Source organism: Rhinatrema bivittatum, chromosome 6, assembly GCF_901001135.1.
Source record: "Rhinatrema bivittatum chromosome 6, aRhiBiv1.1, whole genome shotgun sequence".
Lineage (NCBI taxonomy): Eukaryota > Metazoa > Chordata > Amphibia > Gymnophiona > Rhinatrematidae > Rhinatrema > Rhinatrema bivittatum.
The window spans coordinates 13,626,478-13,640,107 of record NC_042620.1 but is presented as its reverse complement, the minus strand read 5'-3'; the positions used below and the strand labels follow the sequence as shown (position 1 = coordinate 13,640,107).

Sequence of the window (13,630 nt, the reverse complement as noted above, 5' to 3'; positions counted from 1 at the left end):
TGACAGCCTCTGCCATCAGGGCTCCCAAGCCTGAGGTTTTATTACCCAGACAGTGTGAGTCTGTGCTCCGCCCTCCAGCTGGCCTTTCCTTCCCCTGGGGTCCCTCTCACAGCTGCTCCCTTTCTCTTCCCTGCTACTTCCCGGCAGCCTTGCAAGATCCGAGATCCTCACGTGTGGGCTCCGCTCCATTAACTTTATTTGTTGCTGCACCCAACCCATGCTTTCACACACCCCCACACGTCCCTCCCTCTGCTCACACCCTTTTCCCTGCTCTCTCTCTCACACACACACACACACACACACACACACATCCCTCACCCAGCTCACACCTCCTCCCTCTGCTCACACCCTTTTCCCTGCTCTCTCTCTCTCTCTCTCTCTCTCTCTCTCTCACACACACACACACACACATCCCTCACCCAGCTCACACCTCCTCCCTCTGCTCTCGGATTCAGATTGCTTTATTGGCAGGACAGTTTTAGTTGTATTGCCAAAGTAATACACAGATTGATTAAAATAAGACACACACACACACATCGAAACATAGAACGCGATGGCAGAAAAGGACCCTACGGCTCATCCAGTCTGCACAGCAAGCTCCCATAGTTACCAGTTTCCCATGCTTACCAGTTACTCAGACCACCAAGGTCAGGGCTCTTGTTGGTTACTGTTTTGAGTCCAATTTCCTTTCACCCCCTGCTGTTGAACCAGAGAGCAACGTGCAATGTTGGAGTTGCATCAGACGTGTAGTATCAGGCTTATTGGTTAAGGGGAGTAACCACCACACCAGCAAGTTACCCCCATGCTTATTTGTTTTCCCAGACTGTACAGTTCAATGTCCTTGTTGGTTGTTGTGTGAATCCAATCCTCTTTTCCCCCCCTGCCACTGAAGCAGAGAGCAATGCTGGAGTTGCATCAAGAGTAGGAAGGTTTATTGGTTAAGGGCAGTAACCACCACACCAACAAGTTACCCCCAGTTACCCCCATGCACTCTTTTCCTCATTTCCATCCTCAAGCCTTTAGGGATCCATAGTGTTTGTCCCATGCCTTTTTGAAATCTTGCACCGTTTTTGTCTTCACCACCTCCTCCGGAAGGGTATTCCAGGCATCCACCACCCTCTCCATGAAGAAATATTTCCTGACATTGCTTCTGAGTCGTCCTCCCTGGAGTTTCATTTCATGACCCCTAGGTCTATTGATTTTTTTCCAGTGGAAAAGGTTTGTCGTTGATTGTGCATCACTAAAACTTTTCAGGTATCTGAAGGTCTGTGTCATATCCCCCCTGCACCTCCTCTCCTCCAGGGTATCCATATTTAGGTCCTTCAACCTTTCCTCATAGGTCATATGATGGAGACCTCCCACCATTTTGGTCGCCCTTCTCTGGACCGCCTCCATCCTGTCTCTGTCCCTCTTGAGATTCGGTCTCCAGAACCAAACACAGTACTCCAAGTGAGGCCTCACCAAGGACCTGTACAAGAGGATTATCACCTCCTTTTTCTTGCTGGTTATTCCTCTCTCTATGCAGCCCAGCATTCTTCTGGCTTTAGCTATCGCCTTGTCACATTGCTTCGCCGTCTTCAGATCGCCAGACACTATAACCCCAAGGTCCTTCTCTTGCTCCGTGCTCAGTCCTTTCTCCTCCTTCACACCCTCTCTTTTGGATTACCGCACCCCAGATGCATGACTCTGCACTTCTTGGCATTGAATCCCTGCTGCCAGATCTTTGACCACTGTTCAAGCTTCCTTAAAATCACGTCCCATTCTCTTCACTCCTTCCAGTGCGTCCACTCTGTTGCAGATCTTAGTATCAACTGCAAATAGACAAACTTTACCTTCTATACCTTCCGCAATGTTGCTCACAAAGACATTGAACAGAACCAGTCCCAACACTGATCCCTGTGGCACTCCACTTAACACCCTTCTCTCTTCAGAGTATGTTCTATTTACCATCACCCACTGTCTTCTATCCATCAACCAGCTTGTAATCCAGGCCACCTCCTTGACGCTCACTCCCAAGTTTCTCATTTTGTTCACGAGTCTTCTATGCAAGATCGATTCAAAGGCTTTACTAAAATCCAAGTAAATCACATTGAGCGCTCTTCCCTGATCCAGTTCTCTAGTCACCCAATCAAAACCATCAATCAGATTTGTCTGGCAGGACCTTCACCTGGTGAATCCATGCTGCCTCTGGTCCAGCAATCCTCCTGACTTAGATACTTCACTATCCTTTCCTTCAGCGGATTCTCCATTAATTTTCCCACCACCGAGGTGAGGGTAACCGGCCTGTAGTTTCCAGCCTCCTCTCTGCTCCCCCTCTTGTGAAGCGGGACCACCACCGCTCTTCTCCAATCACTCGGCACCACTCTGGCACACATTCACAATCTCCTCTGCTCACCACACACACATACATCCCTCCCCTCTGCTCTCACACAGATCTCTCCTCTACACTCATCCTGCTGCTTACAAACACACACACACACTCCTCTCCTGCTCTCACAAACACCCACATCCCTCACCCAACTCAAACCCCCTCCCCTCTGCTCTAAGATTCAGATTCCTGTATTGGCAGGACAATTTTACTTGTTGATAAAGTAATATACAGTCTGATTAAAATAAAACACACACACACATCCTGACTCTCTCTCACACACATGCACACATTTTCCCTTGCTCACATCCTCTCCCATCACACACATAGATCTCCCCCACTGCTCACAAACACACACCTCTCCTACTCACACACCCACAACCCTCACCCAACTCAGAACCCCTCCCTCTACCCTCAGATTTCTTTATTGGCAGGACAATTTTACATGTGTTAAGAATTCATGACTACCAATACAATCCGAAAGTCCTATTTGATTATGTCACCCAACTGACTCGGCCTATCAACAAAGCTCTCCAAAAAGATATCCCAACAATATCCAGTCAAACATTCGCCCAATACCTTAAAGACAAAACATCCGAACTAAGTCCAAAAAGCTTACCTATCAACCCTGAACTCTCAGCACCTTCTTCCTTAATTACACCAATTTGGTCACAATTTGAAACCATCATCCGAAAAATTAACCCAGCGGCCTACCTACTCGACCCTTTACCTACTAAAACCCTCATACTAATCCCAAATTTCCTAGCAAGAACCATCACTATCGTTGTCAACCTTTCTCTCGAGCAAGGTCTCCTCCCAGATTCCCTTAAATGTGCAGTAGTAAACCTATTCTTAAAAAAACCTCAACTGGATCCGGCTATCCTGTCTAATCATAAACTCCGGCTTCACGCACTCATCCCCCCAACTGCTTTCCGGTCCCCTGGTCGGACCACTCCTTAATCTCTGCCACCTTCACAACTATTGAAACACCCAATACACACCCCCCTTGAATCCACTTTTCACTACAGGAGATCATGCTCTTCCGATGTCCTCAGTAATCACTTGGCCAAAGAACTTCCTCGCCTAGACCTCTCAGACCCCAATTCAGCTCTACTTTCCTGGAGCAACCTCACAGAGACAGTAGCTAATAAATTATGCCCGCTATCAACTAAAAAAAAGAATCAATCATACCTCGCACAGAAGTCAACCGTGGTTCTCCAAGGAGCTACGAAAGCTTAAACAAAATCTCAGACAGAAAGAAAACAAATGGCACAAGGACCCATGCCCCAGCACATTATCTGCCTATAAATCTTCCCTCCACTTCTACAGGAACTCTACCCTACGGTCTAAAAGAGATTTCTATGCTCAAAGAATTCACCACCTCGTCTTTGACGCTAAAGCACTGTTCACCTACGTATCCGAACTCACACAAACTAGCATGCCATCTATACCTAACGACCAAGCACAATCTAAAGCCAATGAAGTGGCAATCTTTTTCCAAAACAAAATCTCCAACCTCTTAACTCTCCTGCCTCCCAGCCCTACATCCTCTCCTACCTCCTACTATCTCCCAAACAAAGGGACTTCACTTGAATCATTTGAACCCACCACCGCACTGGAGATTCAAACACTAATACAGAAAATGAAACCCTTTACCAATCCCTACAACCAAATCCCAACAAAACTACTCTTACTGGTACCTGACACCATCACCAAACCTCTGGCCGATATCATAAACTGCTCTCTATTACATGGAATCTTCCCAGGTGCCCTAAAACTCGCCTCTCTTAAACCTCTTCTCAAAAAACCAAACTTAAATCCAAAGGAACCCAACAATTTCCGCCCTATCTCCAACCTACCTTTTGTAGCCAAGATCATGGAAAAATTAGTCAACTCTCAACTTTCTGATTATCTTGAAGAACACAAAATACTGCACCCTTCCCAATACGGATTCCTCAAGGCACTTAGCATCTCTCAACATCATCTCTCGAACAGACCACATCATCATGGGATTGGACAAAGGGCAATCCTTCCTACTAATTCTTCTTGACCTTTCGGTGGCTTTTGACACCGTAAACCATGACATCCTCCTCAACAGACTTTCTGACATCAGAATAACAGGAACTGCCTTCAGATGGTTCAAATCATTCCTCAGTAACAGAGGCTATAAAGTCAAAATCAACAATAAAGAATCCCCCCCGCATCAATTCCTCACTAGGAGTTCCTCAGGGTTCCTCCCTGTCCCCCACTCTCTTCAATATATACCTCCTTCCCCTATGCCAGCTGCTAACTAACCTAAAATGAAAACACTTCCTTTACGCAGACGACATGCAAATCCTGATCCCCTTAACAGAATCTATCACAAATACACTCAAGTACTGGGAAAGTTGCCTCCGAGAGATCAACCACCTCCTCACTAATCTAAACCTTATACTCAATTCAGCTAAGAGTGAATTCAGCTAAGACTGAATTTCCCCGGACAACTGCGATACCCCTCAAAGGTCTCTCACTAAACACCTTTGTCACCCAAGCAAGATACCTGGGAGTATTAATCGACAGCCATCTGAATTTAAAAACTTTCATCAACCACACAACCAAGGACTGCTTCTATAAACTGCAGGTACCAAAAAGAATTAAACGACTTCTACACTTTCAAGATTACAGAACTGTCCTTCAAGCCATTCTATTCTCTAAGTTAGACTACTGCAACTCCATTTTGTTAGGTCTCCCCGCCTCTTCCATCAAACCTCTTCAGATGCTTCAAAACGCTGCAGCCAGAATCCTAACAAACACTTCCAGAAGAGACCACATCACACCCATCCTCAGAAATCTACACTGGCTACCAATAAGTTTCAGAATTCTACACAAATCCCTCACCATCATCCACAAAACCATCCACAACCAAGCCCCTCTTAACCTTCAACTCCCACTCAGACTACACACCTCATCTCGACCTATCAGAGAAGCCTACAGAGGATCCCTGCACGCCCCCCCACAACCAAATCCACCAATCATCTAGGCACCAGAGAACGGGCCTTCTCTACAGCAGGACCAACCATATGGAATGCTATTCCCCCTGAACTTAGAAAAAGGCTTAAGACTTGGTTATTCAAACAAGCCTTTCCCTAAGTTCACTGATCCCCCATAGCTATCATTACTGAACGCTCAGCACACTGTAAATAATTGTTCTGCTCATTGAGTTACCGTTGCTTTGTCTTCCTCTTCCCCCAGTTCTATCGCCCCTGTTTCAATGTAACTATTATTTTGCTTCTCTATGTTAATGCTTAAGGTTGTTGTACCCTGGTTCCCTGTAAACCGACATGTTATGATTGTAAATCATGAATGCCGGCCTAAGAAAAAGCACTAAATAAATAAATAAAAATAAATAATTACCGGCCTATCTCCAACTTACCATTCCTGGCCAAGGTTATACAGAAAACAGTTAACCACCAACTTTCTGAATTCCTAGAAAATCATAATATACTTCTCCCCGCCCAACATGGTTTCAAGAAAGGTCACAGCACAGAATCACTACTACTTACCCTTATAGATACAATACTTCGGGGATTTGACAAAAGGGACCTCTTTCGTCCTTATATTTCTTGACATCTCTGTCAACCATAAGATTCTTCTCCACAGACTAAGAGAAATTGGTCTCAATGGCACCATCCTTCAATGGTTCCAATCATTCCTTTCCAATAGATTTTTCAAGGTAACATACGAAAATAAATCTTCTGGCCTAATACCCCTACCACAAGGAGTCCCTCAAGAGTCTTCCCTATCCCCAACCCTCTTCAATATTTATATGCAACTACCTTAACAAAGTAGGCCTATCATATTTCCTATACGCTGATGATGTTCAGATTCTGCTTCCCATCAAAGGTGACATCAAGGATACACTTAATCAATGGGAAATATACCTTTCTGATATATTTATTTATTTATTTAACATTTTTATATACCGGCATTTGTAGGACACATCATGTCGGTTCACAATTAACTGAGAAAGGAAATTACATTGAACAAGGGGGTTTAACTGGGAGAAATTGGATAATAATTGAATAATAAAGAACAAGGTAAATAGCGAAGTACAAGAGATAGAGTAAGCAAGCATGGATAACTTAATTGGAACGGTATGGATTTAAAATTACATATGTAAACTTATTTACAAAGTTGGGGGGAGGGGTGAGGGGAGAGGGAACGGGGGGGAGAATAGATGAGAAAGAGGAGGTAAAGATAAGAGGGATTGATAAGGTAAAGAAGGCGGGGAGGGGGAGGCTGTAGCAGGCTAAAGGAGGGGAGAGGGGGGGGAGCGGGATGGGGGGAGGGGGGGGGGGGGGGGGGGGGGGGAGGGGGGGGGGGGGGGGGGGGGGGGAAGGGGGAGCATAGGGTGTGCTGGAAGGGTTACCAGGGTGGGAAAGGTGGGAAGGGCTGTATGGAGAATGCAGGTTCCTGCATGCGTGGGAGGCCTAGGGTTGAGAGGAGTTGGGGTAGGCCTGTTTAAACAGCCATGTTTTTATTCCTTTTTTGAAGTGGCTCAGGGATGGTTCTAGGCGGAGTTTGGCCGGGAGGGAGTTCCAGAGGGAGGGGCCAGCGATAGAGAAGGCTCTTTCCCTGGTGGCGGTGAGGTGCCCAATTTTGAGTGAGGGGGTTTGGAGGGTGCCGGCGAGGGCGTTTCTGGTGGGGCGGTTCGATTGCCGGAATTGAGGCATATCTTCAAGCCAGGGGGAGCTGTTTTTGTATAGGGTGTTATGTAGGATGGTGAGTGTTTTGTATTGGGAACGGAATGCAATGGGGAGCCAGTGGAGATTTTGTAGTATGGGAGTGATATGATCGGATTTTCTGGTGTTTGTTAGGATACGTGCCATGGCATTTTGGAGGATTTGAAGGGGCTTAATAGTGGAGGTTGGGAGGCCTAAGAAAAGGGTGTTGCAATAATCGAGTTTGGATAACATGGTGGTTTGCATAACCTTGCGGAAATCATGGGCGTGTAGGAGGGGCTTCAGTTTTTTGAGGGTTTGGAGTTTAAAGAAGCCTCCTTTTAGCAGTGATTTAATGTGGGATTTCAAGTTTAGTTGGTTGTCTAGGTAAACTCCTAAGTCTCTGACGCTATATGGTAGTGATTGAGCTTGTGAGGCGTTTTGGATCATATGGTGGATCGAGTCGGAAGATTGATTTGTTAGGATAAGGATTTCAGTTTTGGAGGTGTTGAGTGCAAGGTGGAGATTGGAGAGGAGTGAGTTGATGGAGGTCAGACAAGTTTCCCAGTACTGCAGGGTTTCGTTGAGGGATTTTCGAATGGGAATCAATATTTGTACGTCATCTGCGTATAGGAAAAATTTCAGTCCTAGTTTAGAGAGTAAGTGGCAGAGTGGGAGAAAGTAAATATTGAAGAGGGTGGATGATAGGGAGGAGCCTTGTGGGACGCCTTGCGTGAGGGGAATGTGAGCGGATATAAATGAAGTCCTCTCACAAATGGCACTTTCTCTTAACCAGCGCAAAACAGAAATTCTACACCTTTCCAACATAGCGTCAACGCCTCTCACAGATCCCACAAAACTCCTTAAATACAAAATGCCTGCAACAGTTAGAGACCTTGGAATTACCCTGGATAAGGAACTGAACTTTAAAAATCATATAAACACACTAAGTTATAATGTAAACCGAACTGATGTTATCCTACGAAGTCCAGTATATAAAAACCACAAATAAATAAATAATAAGGGAAGGCTTTTACAGATCCTCAGGAAAAAGTCAGACCTCTGCTACATCTTCCAGACTACCGAACAGTTTTACAATCCCTCCTTTTCGCAGAGTTAGACTACTGTAATGCCCTCTTAATAGGCCTGCCCGCTAAAAAGCCCCTCCAACTCCTTCAAAACGCGGCTGCAAGATCTGTAACGAACAGCAGCAAAAAAATCAGAACACATCACACCTATAAACTCAAACAGCTACGCTGGTTACCTATAATCATTCAGGTCTCAATATAAGATGATCATGCTTATCCACAAAGCAATATATAATGATAATAGCACTTGGTTACAAAAGGCACTGAACACACGCTTCCCCTACAAGAAACCTCCGCTCATCCGACACTGGTTTGTTTACTTACAACCCCTTCCATCAAAGAAGTTCCTCGAGTTCGGAGCACTCTCCCAACTCCACTCAGAACGGACCCTTCTACGACATCTTTCAGAAAGAGCCTCAAAACATGGCTCTCTCTGAAAGCATTCCCATCAGAAAGTTAATTACAGCTCCCATTCCCATTTTTTTTTTTTTAAGCCCTGCCCTCTCCGGCAGGAACGTATTGAATCAGTAAATTTTTACTGTTAAATAAGTTATTGTAAATTTAGTTTGTTGATGTTCCTATAGTTTATTAGAATTACTTTGTTAAATTGTTACACTGTATTTTGTCTTTAAGACGCTTGCCATATGTAAACCGGTGTGAAATTTTAAATCAAATATCGGTATAGAAAAAGGAATAAATAAATAAATAAGGTAATACTCAGACTGATTAAAAAATAAAAGACACACACATCACCCTGGCTCGTGCCCCTTCCCCTGCTATCTCACGCACACATACGTCCCTCCCCTGCTAAACAGAAAGTAGTCTTGTTGCCATGTTAGTCCGCGTGAGTACTAAACATAGTAACAGGGCGGATCAGAACAAGTCTGCCCAGTTGTTTCTCCCACTGAGGATATCTCCCAGCTATTAGTCCACCCAAGCCTGACTGCCTGCAGAATATCCCTCCTTACCCTTTTGTTTTCATTGTTACTTATTTTCTCTAATTTGGGACTTTTTCTTGTATTGTCTACATTTTGGACTTTTTTTTATATACGTTTTTTTGTTTTTGTCATTTGTTGGGTTTTTTTTTTGGGGGGGGGGGGTGTTTTGTTTTCTCTAATTTATACCCTCCAGCCTCACTTCTGGATTCCCAGGCCACTGCAGCAACACCCAGGTGGCTCTCGCCCAAAGCCTCCAGTGCTTTCACCCTACCTCTCTCCCACCCAAGCATACATCCCCTCCCCTCCCCTCCCCTCCATGTTCTTCACTGAAATGTCCTCCTGCTCCTTTGATCTTCAGCTCAACTGGAACAGGGGCTGGGATCTGGCATCATAAGGAACCACCCGGAGTCCCCCGAAATCACCTGCCCATTGCTTCTACAGTCCTTGGCCAACTACCACCACCAGACTGTGAGGCCTTCCATGGGTGGCGAGTCTGGCCTCTAGGTCTCAGCGTTAAGCAAGGACTCAGACTCCCTCCCCTAGATCCTCTGAGCCCAGCTCCTTCGCGGGGCAGGGCCACTCCAGAAGAAGCCTGGGAGATCCCTTTCGGTTGATCTTGAAATGTCGGTGAGAGATGCGCTGCCGCCCCTTTATAAAGCTCCCTGCACGGCCAGCGGTGACGCACGCATTCCTGCACTGCCCGGCTCCCAGGGCGGGGGCGGGGAAACCTCCCCCTCCCCCTCCCCCCGAGAGGATGCAGGACAATGCAACCAAAAACACAGGCAAAAGAATGAAGTCATGCGGGCGGCAGGGCCGGGTCTCAGCACAGAGTCAGAGAATCCACTTTCCAAAGGAAAAGCCAAAGAAACATTCACGATCATTGGGAAAGCGAGGAAAGCAGCGCCCCCTCCCCCCCCCGGGAGCGTGGCCTCTCCCTGCTGCAGCGCCGCCGGCAGCGCATAGGGGGCGATGAGGAGCCTTTTAACCCCTTCCTGAGCTCTGCCCCCGGGCGTCTCCCCGCCGGAGCAGCCGGGCCGAGAGGAAACGACTCCAAGGCGCTTTTCAGAAGGGCAGAAAGCACAAGAAAACAAACGCCTACCGATTCCGGCTAAGGGAGCGGTCTCTCTTTACCCTCCTACAAAAATAAAGAGCAGCCGGTCCTCCACTCTTTTCTAACGAAAAGTAAAGAAAACAAACGGCGGGGTTCACTGCCAGTTTATGGTGCCAGAATGAAAAAAAAACAAAACCAATTCCCAAATCTTTCCTTGAGGGTGCAGAAGAAGCGCCGCAGCTGCTGCATCTGGATCTGCACAGAGGTTTGAACCGGAGCCCAGGAAGCTAAGGGGGGCCCAGCGGGTCTCATCCATCACAGCCAGAGCACAGACCCTGGAAGCCTGGCCCCCGCCCTGCCGTCTGTAACGCTATGGTATAGTGCTCTGCAGCCGCTTTCTGTCTATAGCGGAGCATGAGAAGCATCACACGCTCTATCCTTGCAACCATTTCCAGGTTACTTTCAATGGTCAGCATAAGCCCTTTTCCCCCCCCCCCCTAATTTCTCTCTCCAGGCTGCATGGTTCACAGTTAGAGGGAAGCAGTCTCCTACCAAACTGCTGCCAAGTAGGGGTCCTCTGGCCACCTCTCCCAGGACCCAAGTACCACCTCCCCCTATATCCCCCCAAAACCCATTTGTTCCTTCTCTAAGCCCCGGGGGACTCCTGAGGAGCACCAGGCCAGGCTGACCCTCTGCAATAGTCAATCACCTGGAGGCGAGAGGTCTGACCCCACCCAGCACAGCTGGATCCAGAAGTGCTCACCCCTCAGCAGAGGGTAACGAGTGATCATTACTCCGGGTCCCACTCTGCAGGGTTTATCTACCTCCTCAATAAACCCGGGGTGCATGGGTCCAGCATCTGACCAGCCCTGGGGGCTTCGGGTGGGGAAGGCTCTGCTCGCTCACTGAGCAATGGTGACATCCTGAATTCTCCCCCAACCACTGCAATGCACTCTGGAGTTACAAAGGAGCCGGGCAAAGGTGCTCCGAGGACACGCTTGTGCCTGTTTGTGGCAGATGGAAAGGTGGCTATTTTGCATCCCTGACCAGTGGTTGTAGGATGGCACCAGGTGGACAGGGTAGAAATAGTCCTGCTGGGCACACAGGCCTTCAGGAGTGCAGGGATGTAACAGCTGCTCACACCTGATTGCTGGTGATGAAGGTCAGACCAGAGCCAGCAGCTTGGCAGATGACAGCACCAGGAAGAAAAGCTCACCAAATCCTACCCTTCCCGCCTCCGTTCTGGTGCAAGATGCCCTGGACTAGGGCACCCTATACACGCAGACTGACTACTGCCGAACCCTGACCTCCTGCCTCGGGCTTTTGAGGAGGGGCTGTTTTAATTCGGTGCTGGGCCTATCATGAGTACACTTAGGGATCACTGGGCTGCCTGGACAGTGAATGGGCAGCCTGCTCTCTGGGGGCCTGGCCTCAGGCGCTGGTTCTGGGTCTCCCCCGGCTCAGTCGGTTGAAGATGTCCAGGCACCTTTGGGGGGTCAGGTCTGGCATCCGTCTGGCTCAGTGGGTGGCCGGGAAGTCCAGAGATCAATGCCAGCCCAGGAGCCGCTGTGGCCCAGGTCTTTAGCAGACAGAGCTCCTCCCCGGGAGTGGGGCTGCTGAAGTTAGGTGAGCGCTGTCTGCTCTTTGGCACTGCTTAGGTGATGGGCTTTTTTTTGGCAAGTTTGCCTGTCTTCCTACAATGAACAGACCCACCCAGAGGAGGAAGGCCCGTCCTCTCCTCCCTTACAGGAGCAGGCCTCCCCTCCCGGTGCTGGTGCAGCTCTCCGGGGTTGTGGACTGCTGGACTTGTCTGACTGTGATTAGTGGCTGGGCAGCTTGGTTCTGGGGGGCAGGCAGGGTTCTGGGTTCAATTATAGGGACGTCACCATCTGCTTGCCCCCATCTCTGCCTAGGAGTAGGGCTGGGAAAAGTCTAATTAATGTGCTACAGTGCGGGGCTCTGCTGGGTCACAGACCCCGAATCTTACAATCTGCAGCTCACATGGGTCAAAAGGAGGAGTGGGAAGCCTGGGGCAGGCAATGGGAAGGGCACTGGCCAGGCCCTTGAGGAGAAGAGGAGCTGGGGAGGGGGGAGAGACGTTTGGTGCATCCCCCCATAAAACAAGACAGCTAAAAAGGCATAGCCCCCGAGACTGCTAGCTGAAAAGAGAGGTCGGCGAGGGCCACCAGCACAAGCAGCTTTCACCTTCTGACCCAGACTGGCATTTGCTTATGTTCTCAGGCTGGCAGGTCCACTGTCATTGCTTGGAGGGGAAGGCACTTGCCCACCTCAGCCACACATACAAATGTTTCTAGAGCCACCTCCGCTGGTACCCCCGAGATCTCTCTCACCCCAGGGCAGCAGCCTCCTCCACCTCTCCCCTCCCTGGGCAGGAGAAGCAAGGCTTGCCAGTAAAATACAAGTACGGACCAGGGAAAGGAGGGGACGCTTCCTCTCCTCCGGTCCCTCCCTCTCAGTCCGTCTCTCTCTTTCTCTCCTTCCTTCCAGATTCAAATTTTGGAAAACTTTCTGCTCTGACAATTGGTCCCGGAGCTGCCAAAAACCAGGCATTAGGTGATTAGAAGCAGCGATAGGAAGCGTAAGCCAGCATTACAGGGTGCAAAAGGGACGACAGCAAGGCCAGTTTTCGGGTTCTGGTGGGTTCTGGTGCGTGCCCCCTCCCCACCTCCACTACCGTCAGCTTCTCCTCCTTTGCATTGGATCAGCCCCAAGCGTGGAAGGAGACACCGAGAAAGTGCAGCTCCGTCCGTCCCGGAGAGGAGGGCTGGGAGCCGCCCAAAGCCAAGCAGCTCTCCCCCCTACCCCCACCCCAAACTTTCAGTGCCCGAGCAGGGGGAGCGGGTCCCTTACCTGCGCCAGCTGCAGCCGCTCCGTCCCCGGCAGCCCCGATCCCAGCGGACTCCTTCGGCTGGGCTGGCGAGCACCTCCCTGCCCTCGGGATCGGCGGTGGCGGCGCCTGCTGCCCCCGGGTGGCCGCGAGCCGGCACTGCAGGCGGGGCTCGCGGGCGGCCTCCTAGACTGCGCGTGACGCGCGCGCGCGCGGGGGGGGGGAATCTCCGTGCTGCTGCTGCCCGCGCGCGCGCGCCAGGAGCGCCCAGAGCTGCTCCACCTTCTCCTTCCGCTCTCCCTGCAATGTTAAAAGCACAATTCCTTCTTCTTTACTACAGAACTGGAAACAGGAACTGCGTATTCAAGCAATTGTCTCCCGCAAACAGCTCCAGGCTACTGAGAGAACCTCAGTCAATGCTGAATGAGATTTTGTATTCCACAGCTTTGCCTCCTCTGATCTGGGCATGAGCTTGCAACCTTGCCTCATGCTTTTCGTTCTTCTGCTGTAAGCCAGAGATGTTGATGGAAAGTATTGCTTTGTTGGTTCTCATATACCTTGCACTGATGAAGATCTTTGAACGATTTCTCTTTTTTTCCTGCTGGGAATATAAACGTAAACTTATGGTTGAAAAAAG

At 49.0% G+C, this 13,630-nt stretch overlaps 1 protein-coding gene across 1 annotated transcript in view; it reads right to left on the bottom strand.

The window, feature by feature from the left end:
- Positions 1-13,342, bottom strand: part of TMBIM1 (transmembrane BAX inhibitor motif containing 1) — a 77,516-nt gene extending 64,174 nt beyond the window's left edge. Inside the window, exon 1 of the mRNA XM_029605090.1 lies at positions 13,017-13,342. The gene's annotated coding sequence lies outside the window, so the exon portion shown is untranslated. The remainder of the gene's footprint in view (positions 1-13,016) is intronic.
- Between the last annotated feature and the right edge of the window lie 288 nt (positions 13,343-13,630).